Source organism: Schistocerca piceifrons, chromosome X (genome assembly GCF_021461385.2).
Source record: "Schistocerca piceifrons isolate TAMUIC-IGC-003096 chromosome X, iqSchPice1.1, whole genome shotgun sequence".
NCBI lineage: Eukaryota > Metazoa > Arthropoda > Insecta > Orthoptera > Acrididae > Schistocerca > Schistocerca piceifrons.
The window spans coordinates 145,328,858-145,341,520 of NC_060149.1; positions in this window are offsets into that span (position 1 = coordinate 145,328,858).

A 12,663-nucleotide genomic window follows, 5' to 3' on the forward strand; every position below is an offset into this window, starting at 1 on the left:
AAAATCACTTTATTAATTGAGGAACGACGTAACTTTTATTGAACGCCCCAGATGTGGGAATGTTTACAAGGTGGTGTGACAAGTCCTCTCCTGCTGCGGATGCGTAGGTACACTGTTCAGATTCAGTAATAACAGATACCTTGAAGACAGTAATGAAACGTACAGTAGCACAGTGAACTCTTCTAAGAACTATATGTTCGGCGCACAACAAGAACCTATGCCACTCTTAAGCCTGGCAATACTCTGAAGCTGACTCGACGACGGTAACTAGAAGTACTTGTCTGCTGTGGTCGTTCTTATAATAAGACGCCTGGGAACTCCGAGGGCGTGGCCCGAGGCCCGCTCGGCTTGTCCCCGCCACTGACGCTGCGCTAGCTTACAGCATCCTTGAGGTTGACGGCCTCTTGCTTTTTCGTTTCGCTATTCAACGACACCGCACCTCTACCATCTTTCCTGGTCCATTCACGAATGGCGCTTGCGGATACTGATGGTCGTTGAAGCTCTGTGAGACACCCAAATTTTCTTATTTTCTCATCGAAGTCATTTAGCGAGACATACGCGTAAGGAAGTAATATACTGCCGACACTTCTTGGAATTTACGCTCTCTAAATTTCATAGTAAACCTCTTCAAAATGCAGAGTATCTCACTTATAGCGTCTGCCTCTGGAGTCTGGTCAGCGTCCCCTTACCGCTCTCGCACAGAGAAAAGGGTCCTATGACCAGACGTGCCGCTCCTCGTTGCGTATTCTCTGTCTCTTCTGTTAATCCTACTCGATAAGAGTCTCAGATTGACGAGCAATATTCAAGAAGCGGTCAGAAGAGTGCTTCTTGATCCAAAATAATGGTTCTAAGCACTATGGGACTCAAATTTTGAAGTCATCAGAACTTAGAAATACTTAAACCTAACTAACCTAAGGACATCACACACATCCATGCCCGAGGCAGGATTCGAACCTGCGACCGTAGCAGCAGCGCGGTTCCGGACTGAAGCGCCTAGAACCGGCTTCTTCGTCCGCTCCCTGCGTGGATGAATTAGATATACCAAGATTCTGTCAATGGAGGCCTAGCATCCGCTTTCCCTGCAATTTGTTTTGTGTGGTTATTCCATTTTTAATCACACGGGATGGTTACTCCTACGTACACTACTGGCCATTAAAATTGCTACACCACGAAGATGACGTGCTACAGACGTGAAATTTAACCGACAGGAAGAATATGCTCTGATATGCAAACGATTAGCTTTTCAGAGCATTCACACAAGGTTGGCGCACGTGGCGACACCTACAACGTGCTGACATGAGGAAAGTTTCCAACCGATTTCTAATACACAAACAGCAGTTGACCGGCGTTGCCTGGTGAAACATTGTTGTGATGCCTCGTGTAAGGAGGATAAATGAGTACCATCACGTTTCCAACTTCGATAAAGGTCGGATTGTAGCCTATCGCGATTGCTGTTTATCGTATCTCGACATTGCTGCTCGCGTTAGACGACTTTCAATGACTGTTAGCAGAATATGGAATCGGTGGGTTCAGGAGGGTAATACGGAACGCCGTGCTGGATCCCAACGGCCTCGTATCAGTAGCAGTCGAGATGACAGGCATCTTATCCGCCTGGCTGTAACGGCTCGTGCAGCCACGTCTCGATCCCTGAGTCAACAGATGGGGACGTTTGCAAGACAACAACCATCTGCACGAACAGTTCGACGACGTTTGCAGCAGCATGGGCTATCAGCTCGGAGACCATGGTTGCGGTTCCCCTTGACGCTGCATCACAGGCAGGAGCGCCTGCGATGGTGTACTCAACGACGACCCTGGGTGCACGAATGGCAAAACGTCATTTTTTTCGGATGAATCCAGGTTCTGTTTACAGCATCATGATAGTACCATCCGTGTTTGGCGACATCGCGGTGAACGCACATTGGAAGCGTGTATTCGTCATCGCCATACTGGCGTATCACCTGAAGTGATGGTATGGGGTGCCATTGGTTACACAACGCGGTCACCTCTTGTTCGCATTGACGGCACTTTGAACAGTGGACGTTACATTTCAGATGTGTTACGACCCGTGGCTCTACCCTTCATTCGATCCCTGCGAAACCCTACATTTCAGCAGGATAATGCACGACCATATTTTGCAGGTCCTGTACGGGTCTTTCTGGATACAGAAAATGCTTGACTGCTGCCCCGACCAGCACATTCTTCAGATCTCTCACCAATTGAAAACGTCTGGTCAATGGTGGCCGAGCAACTGGCTCGTCACAATACGCCAGTCACTACTATTGATGAACTGTGGTATCGTGTTGAAGCTGCATGGGCAGCTGTACCTGTACACGCCATCCAAGCTCTGTTTGACTCAATGCCCAGGCGTATCAGGGCCGTTATTACGGCCGGAGGTGTTTGTTCTGGGTACTGATTTCTCAGGACCTATGCACCCAAACTGCTTGAAAACGTAATCACATGTCAGTTCTAGTATAATATATTTGTCCAATGAATACCCGTTTATCATCTGCATTTCTTCTTGGTGTAGCAATTTCAATGCCAGTAGTGTATTTTACGATGGTTATTGTTTCCAGTCATTTGTAGCTAATAACCTAATGGAACAGTTGGGAATCTCTTCGCCTGTATATGCGCAGTAGTTAAATTTATTTAGGCTCAGGGTCAACTGCCAGCCCTTGCAACAGTTATCGAAGGTTTGGAGGTCTTCTTGCATTTCACTTTCCGCAGCTCGTGGTCGTGCGGTAGCGTTCTCACTTCCCGCGCTCGGGTTCCCGGGTTCGATTCCCGGCGGGGTCAGGGATTTTCTCTGTCTCGTGGTGACTGGGTGTTGTGTGATGTCCTAAGGTTAGTTAGGTTTAAGTAGTTCTAAGTTCTAGGGGACTGATGACCATAGATGTTAAGTCTCATAGTGCCCAGAGTCATTTGAACGATTTTTGAACCTGAATTTCGCTACTGTTTTCCAGCGTTGCAGTCTTTCTGTAAACAAGCGCATCGTCCGAGGTTAACTTCACAGAGCCGATAACGGTATCAACTATATCATTTCTACAAATTGTAAACAGCAGCGGCCTTATAAAACTCCTTTGGGGTACTCCCGAAATCATCTAAACATCTGTCGATTTTGTTCCGTTAAGAACGACGTGTTGAGTTCTAGCTACAAGAAAATTCTGGATCTAATCATAAATCTGTTACGATGTTCGGTAAACTCGTATTTTGTTCAATAAACGAGAATGCGAAACTGTATCGAAGGCCCTCCGGAAATTAAGGAACGCGGCATCAACCCGGGAGCCTTTGTCTACGGATTTCACGGGCGAACAGAGCGGTCTGACTTTCGCTAGATTTCTTTTCGCGGAAGCCGTGTTGGTTATTATATCGGAGATCTCCGTCCTTCAAAACCGTCATAATGCGTGAGCGTAAAAGTGTTCCATGATTCTACAACAGACTGGCGTCAGCAGTATTAGCCTGCAATTACCCTGTCTGAAAACGGGAATGGCCTGCGGCAGTTTCCAATCTCTAGTTACCCATCGTTGCTCCAGCAGCCTACCATAAACTGCAGCCAGAAGGAAGGAAGGCGACGGGAACGGTTATTGTGATATAAACACCTCCAATTGGGGCATTTATGTCGGGTCTTTCGACTGTTTACTTGTTGGCACAATGACCGTCCACTTAAACATGAAAGCGTACACACATTTCAGATATACTTCTAAGCGCCTGCTGATCGGCTAGAAATCACCGTGTAGTTCGATAAAAAAATAAAAATAAATTAAAATAAGCAACCGATGTTGACCTTGTATCTATGCCATACAAAGTAGACCCAAGAGGAAATAAGTTTTTTCGTAGTGCCTCAGCGTATCTCTTTGCTCCTTATAACAACGGGACCTGGCATTAAAGCTTCAATTCGCGGTGTTTAATCTGCAAATAGCCGATATTTACCTTTTAGTACAAGCACATTTCTCCGATAGGTCTGTGATAAGTTTCAATGCCAACATTAACAACCGTTGTATCACTACACTCGTCGTTTCAAGAGTGCTCTGATGTCTTTAAAAACATCATTCCACTTTAAAAAATTACTTGCTTCAATATCTTCAATGTCACATGAGCTAAAAGGGTTAAACATGCAACAAAGCTGCGTGCCTCTCTGCCTGCTATCATATACTGTAAACATCGTTTCGATACCATGGATTGTTCACGAAGTAAAAGGGCTATTATGTCTTACACGACTCTACCTGTATCTGTACACGAGAGCCATCCAAGGAGTGATTTCCAGCAAAAAGAATTACACAAATAACTATAACAAGGACGTTTATTGCACATGCAAGAGCCGGCCGTTGTGACCGAGCGGTTCTAGGCGCTTCAGTCCGGAACCGCGCTGCTGCTACGGTCGCAGGTTGAATCCTGCCTCGGGCATGGATGTGTGTGATGTCCTTAGGTCAGTTAGATTTAAGTAGTTCTATGTCTAGGGGACTGATGACCTCAGATGTTGAGTCCCACAGTGCTTAGAGCCATTTGAACCACTTTTTTGCACATGCAAGTGTCCACTTTCTCTTACTTCCTGCATAACTGCACCCACTTTGAGATACTCTCCATAACGCTGGATCAGCTTTCGTGTACTCTTCTCGCACAAATTTGTAGCCTACGTAACCACATTATGCAGAATACTTCGTGAAATTCCTAGAAGTTAGAATGAGATTATCATGATAGTGAAAAGTCCATCTGTTCTCTCTAATTACCATATCAGCGTTTCTCATAATGTTTAAAATCATATCTGACGACAGCGAGCTTTGTTGCTTGCCGCGAACATGCCCCCCTCCTGAATTTATGTTATCAACCGACAATTTATTTGTTTCCAGGTGGGGTACGCTGGGGAAACATATGCAGCACGGCCGGCCGCGGTGGTCTAGCGGTTCTAGGCGCTCAGTCCGGAACCGCGCGAATGCTACGGTCGCAGGTTCGAATCCTGCCTCGGGCATGGATGTGTGTGATGTCCTTAGGTTAGTTAGTTTTAAGTAGTTCTAAGTTCTAGGGGACTAATGACCTCAGAATTTAAGTCCCATAGTGCTCAGAACCGTTTTAACCGTTTTTTGTAATTCATACCAATTTAGGTTTACACTAACAGCTTTCTAAAGACACGACGATCAACAAAATCGGATGATTCGTATATATTTTGGAAATTCGTTGCTATGTGTTACTTCTATAATTTACCGTCAGATACTAAACTTTAAACTAATAATGATATTGAAAATCTGATAACACCATTAGAATCGTCATGCAATTAATAGCAATGTACACGTTTCTTTTTTAAGTATCAGAATTCAACTGGCTACTATTAATTTCTATACGAACTGTGAAATGTCTGCTACTAACGTTTAACAAAGTCCGCCATCTTTGGCACTCCCGGAGTGTCTCCTTCATTGTCACAAAGCACAGTCCTCGTCACAGCGGAATTCCCAGCCACGCGGCTGGACCTTGCGCTGGGGCTACCCCTCGCGTCCTGCTAACGTTTGCCACCACGTGTTTGCTGCCGGGCCTCGGCTTTGACGAGTGTCCTGTGCGGTCGCCCCAACTCCGAACGTATATTTCCAGGGCGTTACAACTCGCCCCTTACCTCACAACCCCAAGTACCAAACGTAAACATTTTACTTTTCTGTTTATTTCGTTTGCGGATCTTACAGTTGTCTTTAATAGCCTTAAATACGAAAGCTCATCAATTGGTTCTTTGACTATGTTGTTAATTTGTACTATTTCATTTTCGATATGTCGGTTCTCCTTTATTTAAGATTTACTATAATTTATTTTAAGACCTATTTTCAAAATTTCTCTGTTATTTTGTTTTCAAATTTTATCTGCGCTAGAGGCGAGCAGTTAATATGTGTATATTGAGTGTACGTTGGTACTGTCATTACTATAAGGTGGAGGTGGCCGCGAAGAGTAGCAAGGCGAACGGTTAGTAAATGGACCTGTGTGCTTCTCTGTCGAATTACAAGGGATAAGAAAATGTCGAGACAACGTCTTGATGGGAGGTGGGCGCTAAGTGTAGGCTCCAGATTCCTGGACTTACGCCATAGGGTGACTGAGTTTCGGGTTCCGCTGAGTAGTTCCGAGTCCACTACACGCAGGAAGCAGCTACACGTGTAGCTGGGGCTGTGTAACGTGGACTGGGCGGTTTTTTAGGTTAGAGGGTCTCGGGGAAATACAAAAAGGGCTTCCGTCTCAAAGGGTGCAGGTCGAACGAAGGAAAAATGTAGATACAGGAACCATACGTATAACAGTTGTAAATAGTCGTAGCTGTGTGGGGAAAGTACCAGAGTTACAAGCACTAATAGAAAACACTGATGCTTAAATCGTTATAGGCACTGAAGGCTGGCTGAAGCCGGAGATAAGTTCAGCCGAAATTTTTGAGAAGAACCTAATGGTATTCCGAAAGGATGGGATACACACAGTTGGCGGTGGCTTGTTTGTTGCTGTTAGAAGTAATTTATCTTGTAGCGATTTTAAAGCAGATAGTTCCTGTGACTTAGTATGGGAAGATGTCACTCTTGGTACCCGGAAAAAATAATAACTGGATCCTTTTACCCATCGCTCAGCTCAGGTGATACAATTGCTAAAAGGTTCAAAGAAAACTTGAATTTAATTTCGAACACGTACCCGACTCATACAGCTATAGTTGGTGGCGACTTTCATTTACCCTTGATATGTTGGAGAAACACATGTTTAAATCCGGAGGTACGCATAAAACATCATCCGAAACTGTACTAAACGCATCCTCTGAAAATTATTTCGAGCAGTTAGTTCATGAGTCCACGCGAATCGTAAACGGTTGTGAAAGAGATTGACCTCTTAGCGATAAATAGCCCTGAGCTAATAACGAGCATCAAAAAAGTTCCAAGGATTAGTGAACACAGGGTTGTTGTAGCGAGATTGAATGTTCTAACCCTAAAATCCTCCAAAAACAAACGAAAAATATACCTGTGTACCAATTAGGATCCTTTTAGAATATGGTGACGCAATAACTCCATACTTAACAATCATATATAACCACTCGCTCGTCGAAAGATCCGTATCCAAAGACTGGAAAATTGCACTTAACACTCCAATATTCAAGAAAGGTAGTATGAGTAATCCACTAAATTACAGGCCCATATCATTAACGTCATTCTGGTCTTACGTTAAATCAGTAAGTGGCTCGAAACAGCATATCCAGACACTCCGGGATGATGATGACATTGAAACATAGGATGACACGCGTAAAGCTGAAATACTGAACACCTTTTTCCAAAGCTGTTTCACAGAGGAAGACCGCACTGCAGTTCCTTCTATAAATCCTCGCACAAACGAAAAAATGGCTGACATCGAAATAAGTGTCCAAGGAATAGAAAAGCAACTGGAATCACTCAACAGAGGAAAGTCCACTGGACGTGAAGGGATACCAATTCGATTCTACACAGAGTACGCGGAAGAACTTGTCCCCCTTCTAACAGCCGTATACCGCAAGTCTCTTGAGGAACGGAAGGTTCCAAATGATTGGAAAAGAGCACAGGTAGTCCCAGTCTTCAAGAAGGGTCGTCGAGCAGATGCGCAAAACTACAGACCTATATCTCTGACGTCGATCTGTTGTAGAATTTTAGAACATGTTTTTTGCTCGAGTATCATGTCGTCTTTGGAAACCCAGAATCTACTATGTAGGAATCAACATGGATTCTGGAAACAGCGATCGTGTGAGACCCAACTCGTTTTATTTGTTCATGAGACCCAGAAAATATTAGATACAGGCTCCCAGGTAGATGCTATTTTTCTTGACTTCCGGAAGGCGTTCGATACAGTTCCGCACTGTCACCTGATAAACAAAGTAAGAGCCTACGGAATATCAGACCAGCTGTGTGGCTGGATTGAAGAGTTTTTAGCAAACAGAACACAGCATGTTGTTATCAATGGAGAGACGTCTACAGACGTTAAAATAACGTCTGGTGTGCCACAGGGGAGTGTTATGGGACCATTGCTTTTCACAATATATATAAATGACCTAGTAGATAGTGTCGGAAGTTCCATGCGGCTTTTCGCGGATGATGCTGTAGTATACAGAGAAGTTGCAGCATTAGAAAATTGTAGCAAAATGCAGGAAGATCTGCAGCGGATAGGCACTTGGTGCAGGGAGTGGCAACTGACCCTTAACATAGACAAATGTAATGTATTGCGAATACATAGAAAGAAGGATCCTTTATTGTATGATTATATGATAGCGGAACAAACACTGGTAGCAGTTACTTCTGTAAAATATCTGGGAGTATGCGTGCGGAACGATTTGAAGTGGAATGATCATACAAAATTAATTGTTGGTAAGGCGGGTACCAGGTTGAGATTCATTGGGAGAGTCCTTAGAAAATGTAGTCCATCAACAAAGGAGGTGGCTTACAAAACACTCGTTCGACCTACACTTGAGTATTGCTCATCAGTGTGGGATCCGTACCAGATCGGGTTGACGGAGGAGATAGAGAAGATCCAAAGAAGAGCGGCGCGTTTCGTCACAGGGTTATTTGGTAACCGTGATAGCGTTACGGAGATGTTTAACAAACTCAAGTGGCAGACTCTGCAAGAGAGGCGCTCTGCATCGCGGTGTAGCTTGCTCGCCAGGTTCCGAGAGGGTGCGTTTCTGGATGGGGTATCGAATATATTGTTTCCCCCTACTTATACCTCCCGAGGAGATCACGAATGTAAAATTAGAGAGATTCGAGCGCGCACGGAGGCTTTCAGACAGTCGCTCTTCCCGCGAACCATACGCGACTGGAACAGGAAAGGGAGGTAATGACAGTGGCACGTAAAGTGCCCTCCGCCACACACCGTTGGGTTGCTTGCGGAGTATAAATGTGGATGTAGATGTAGATGTCGATATGCAGCAGGATTTTGGAACGTACATTGTGTTCGAACATTATGAATTACCTCGAAGAGAGCGGTTTATTGACACACAGTCAACACGGATTTAGAAAACATCGTTCTTGAAAAAACACAACTAGCTCTTTACACACACTAAGTGTTGAGTACTATTGACAAGGGATTTCAAACTGATTCCATATTGATAGATTTTCAAAAGGCTTTTGACACTGTACCACACAAGCGGCTTCTAGTCAAATTGCGTGCTTATGGAATATCGCCTCAGTTATGTGACTGGATTCGTTATTTCCTCTCAGAGACGCCACAGTTCGTAGTAATTGACGGAACGTCATCGAGCAAAACAGAAGTGATTTCTGTCGTTCCCCAAAGTAGTGTTACATGTCCTCTGCTGTTCCTTATCTATATAAACGATTTACGAGACAATCTGAGTAGCAGTGTTGTGTTGGTTACAGTTGATGTTGTCGTTTATTGTCTAGTAAACTCATCACAAGATCAAATCAAATTGCAAAACGATTTAGAAATGATATATGAATGGTGCGAAAATTGGCGTTTGACTCTAAATAATGAAAAGTGTGAGGTCATCCACATTGGTGTTTAAAAGGATTCCGTTAAACTTCGGTTACAGGATAAATCAGTCTAATCTAAAGGCCGTAAATTCAACTAAATACCTAGGAATTACAGTTACGAACAATTTAAATTGGAAAGAACACCTAGAAAATGTTGTCGGGAAGGCAAACCAAGGGCACTTAGAAAATGTAACAGATCAACTAAAGAGACTGCCTACACTACGCTTGTCCATCCTCATTTTGGAGTAGTGCTGTGCGGTCTGGGATCCTTACCAGATAGAATTAACGGAGTACATCGAGAAAGTTCAAAGAAAAGCAGCACGTTTTGTATTACCGCGAAATAGGGGAGATAGTGTCACGGAGAAGATACAGGATTTGGGATGGACACCATTAAAACAAAGGCGTCTTTCGTTGTGGCGTAATCTTCTCACGAACTTTCAGTCACCAGCATTCCCCTCCTAATGCGAAAATATTTTGCTGATGCCAACCTACATAGTGAGGAACGATCATCAAAATAAAATAAAGGAAATCAGAGCTCACACGGAAAGATATAGGTGTGCGTTTCTCCTGGCGCTGTTCCAGAGTGAAATAATAGAGAATTATTGTGAAGGCGATTCGTTGAACCCTCTGCCAGGCACTTAAGTGTGATGTACTGAGTGTCCATGTAGATGTAGATGTGCATTATAAAACATGTTGAAGCAACATAGATAGTTACACCTGATGACTGTAAAACGTGATTAAGAGTAAAGCTTATCTTTTTCCAATAGTAGATGCCGAATGGATGGTGATTATGATACATACTTAAAAGTCCCGTGAGCGCTGCGATGTTTTCTGACTGCTGCCTATTGAGTTACTGTTACATGCTAATTAATTATATAAGCCCAAAAGAGCTAGTTGTTAATTACAGAAATGCCAACCTGTCTTAACTGTGTGTGTGAAACAACGTGATTCATAAATCGGCACCCACCGTCAGTACATTGAGTACGACGTAATTTACTTTACAAACATTTTCTGCGACAGATGATCAGCCTTTTTATCTACCCACCAATTTTATGTCTTCCTCTGAGTGAAATTAATTGTAATCTCACCATAGGAGCTTGTTACAGACCTCATACAGTCCTTCGCCAGTGAAACATGGAAATGAATTCGACCGCCCTCTTTCGCTCCGTCATCCGTGAGCGAACGTGTTGCTGAAGCGTACGTCCTGCCCATGTTTTTGTCGCTCCGTTTGGTATTCCCTGTCGCTACTAGGTCTATAAATTTTATTTCTTATTGTCTCTTTCTAAAAGAAAGGAGTCCCGATGGATACGGAGGTGGCGAGATTCCCTGCTTGTGGAACATTTGAAGCATACGCTACACGGCTTGACTCCTAGTCATGTCGGAAGCGGCTTTTGTTCTGCGTAGTAAAGTGGGAGACACGCGCGTGCATACCAACCAGCGGCCTGTGACACACGCTGCTTTCCACACCAATCACGGCCAATGCAGGACTCGGCGTTGCCTAATACCACACAGAACTTGCAGAGGCACCAAACGAGGGTGAGCACACGACAATACACTCATGTAGTGAGGGTGGGGGGGGGGGGGGTGCGTAACCCTGTCTAGGTTTTCCGAGGGTTTCTTGAATCACGTCATCCGAATATTAGGATGATACTTGTTACACACGTACACATTGTCTTTATTGACCTCGACATCGACGCGAAATTAAACGCTAGCCTTACTTTCTTTGTTTGCACTCACAATGAATCTCATGAGTGCGAGGTGGCAAGTTCAGTCTTCCGTAAGGCTCATTTGAAAGTGTTGTGTTGCCAATTATGACGGGGAAAGTATTAGCTGCTAATGACTCACCACGTGCGTCAGGATGGCGACAGAAAATCAGTGTCCGGAAGGTGCTGAGATCAATCTTCTATGGGACGTATGTATTACACTTTACAAAATGGTCAGTGTTCACATTCAAAAAATATTCAGATCAAACCATTAACTTGCAGCATGAACACAGAATGAAAAATGGCGCCCCATAGTGATCACAAAGGTTCATACCATCAAGATCGAAGGAGAACTCCTTTGGAGTTACAAACCGTGCAGGACATTCAGTTAGGAATCCACTCTTATAGAATACATATAGAATCATATTGGTGTAACAGGGTGGCGAGAAGATATGTGATGACACACAACCGAATGCAAAAAAGTCTGCCGTGAAGTTTATCGTAAAACTGGCTATCCTTTAAGGCGTAGCTGCAGATAGTGCGATAATGTTTTATAGGTACGGAAAAGACAAACATCGAGAGGCTGAATATGTCCAGTGATTCCAGGCGATACGAATTGCAATTTCACACACTTTTCAGGAGGAGTAGTTTGAGTATGATTTATATACGCAGACCTGAAATCAAGAGGAAGTAGCTGTTGGCCAAAACTAGTGTTCATACCATGGTGCCGCCCTGTGTGGCCGAGAGGTTCTAGGCGCTACAGTCTGAAACCGCGCCACTGCTACGGTCGCAGGTTCGAATCCTGCCTCGCGCATGAATGTGTGCGATGTCCTTAGGTTGGTTAGGTTTAAGTAGTTCTAAGTTCTAGGAGACTGATGACCTCAGAAGTTAAGTCCGATAGTGCTTAGAGCCATTTGAACCATACCATGGTTGTAGTTCTCTAACGCCCATTTCCCCACTCTTGGTTGCTATTACATAATACTCCCTACTGCCATTGCAAGACCATGCAAAATGGCTCTGAGCACTATGGGACTCAACGTCTGAGGTCATTAGTCCCCTAGAACTTAGAACTAGTTAAACCCAACTAACCTAAGGACATCACACACGTCCATGCCCGAGGCAGGATTCGAACCTGCGACCGCAGCGGTCTCGCGGCTCCAGACTGCAGCGCCTAGAACCGCACGGCCACTTCGGCCGGCAAGACCACGCACACGAGAAAGAATCGTAGGGGGCAGAGCACCTCCAACTCCATATGTCTTCCAAGTCTGTAGCGCTGATTAAAGTTGTGCAGCCGCGCGGGGTGGCCGCATCGTTTGAGGCGCCATGTTAAGGATGGCGTGGCCCCTCCCGCCGGTGGTTCGAGTCCTCCCTCGGGCATGGGTGTGTGTGTTGTTCTTAGTATAAGTTAGTTTAAGTAGTGTGTAAGTCTAGGGACCAATGACCTCAGCAGATTGGTCCCTTAGGAATTCACACACGATCTTAAGAAATGTAAAATAAGTGGTAAGGAAATGAAA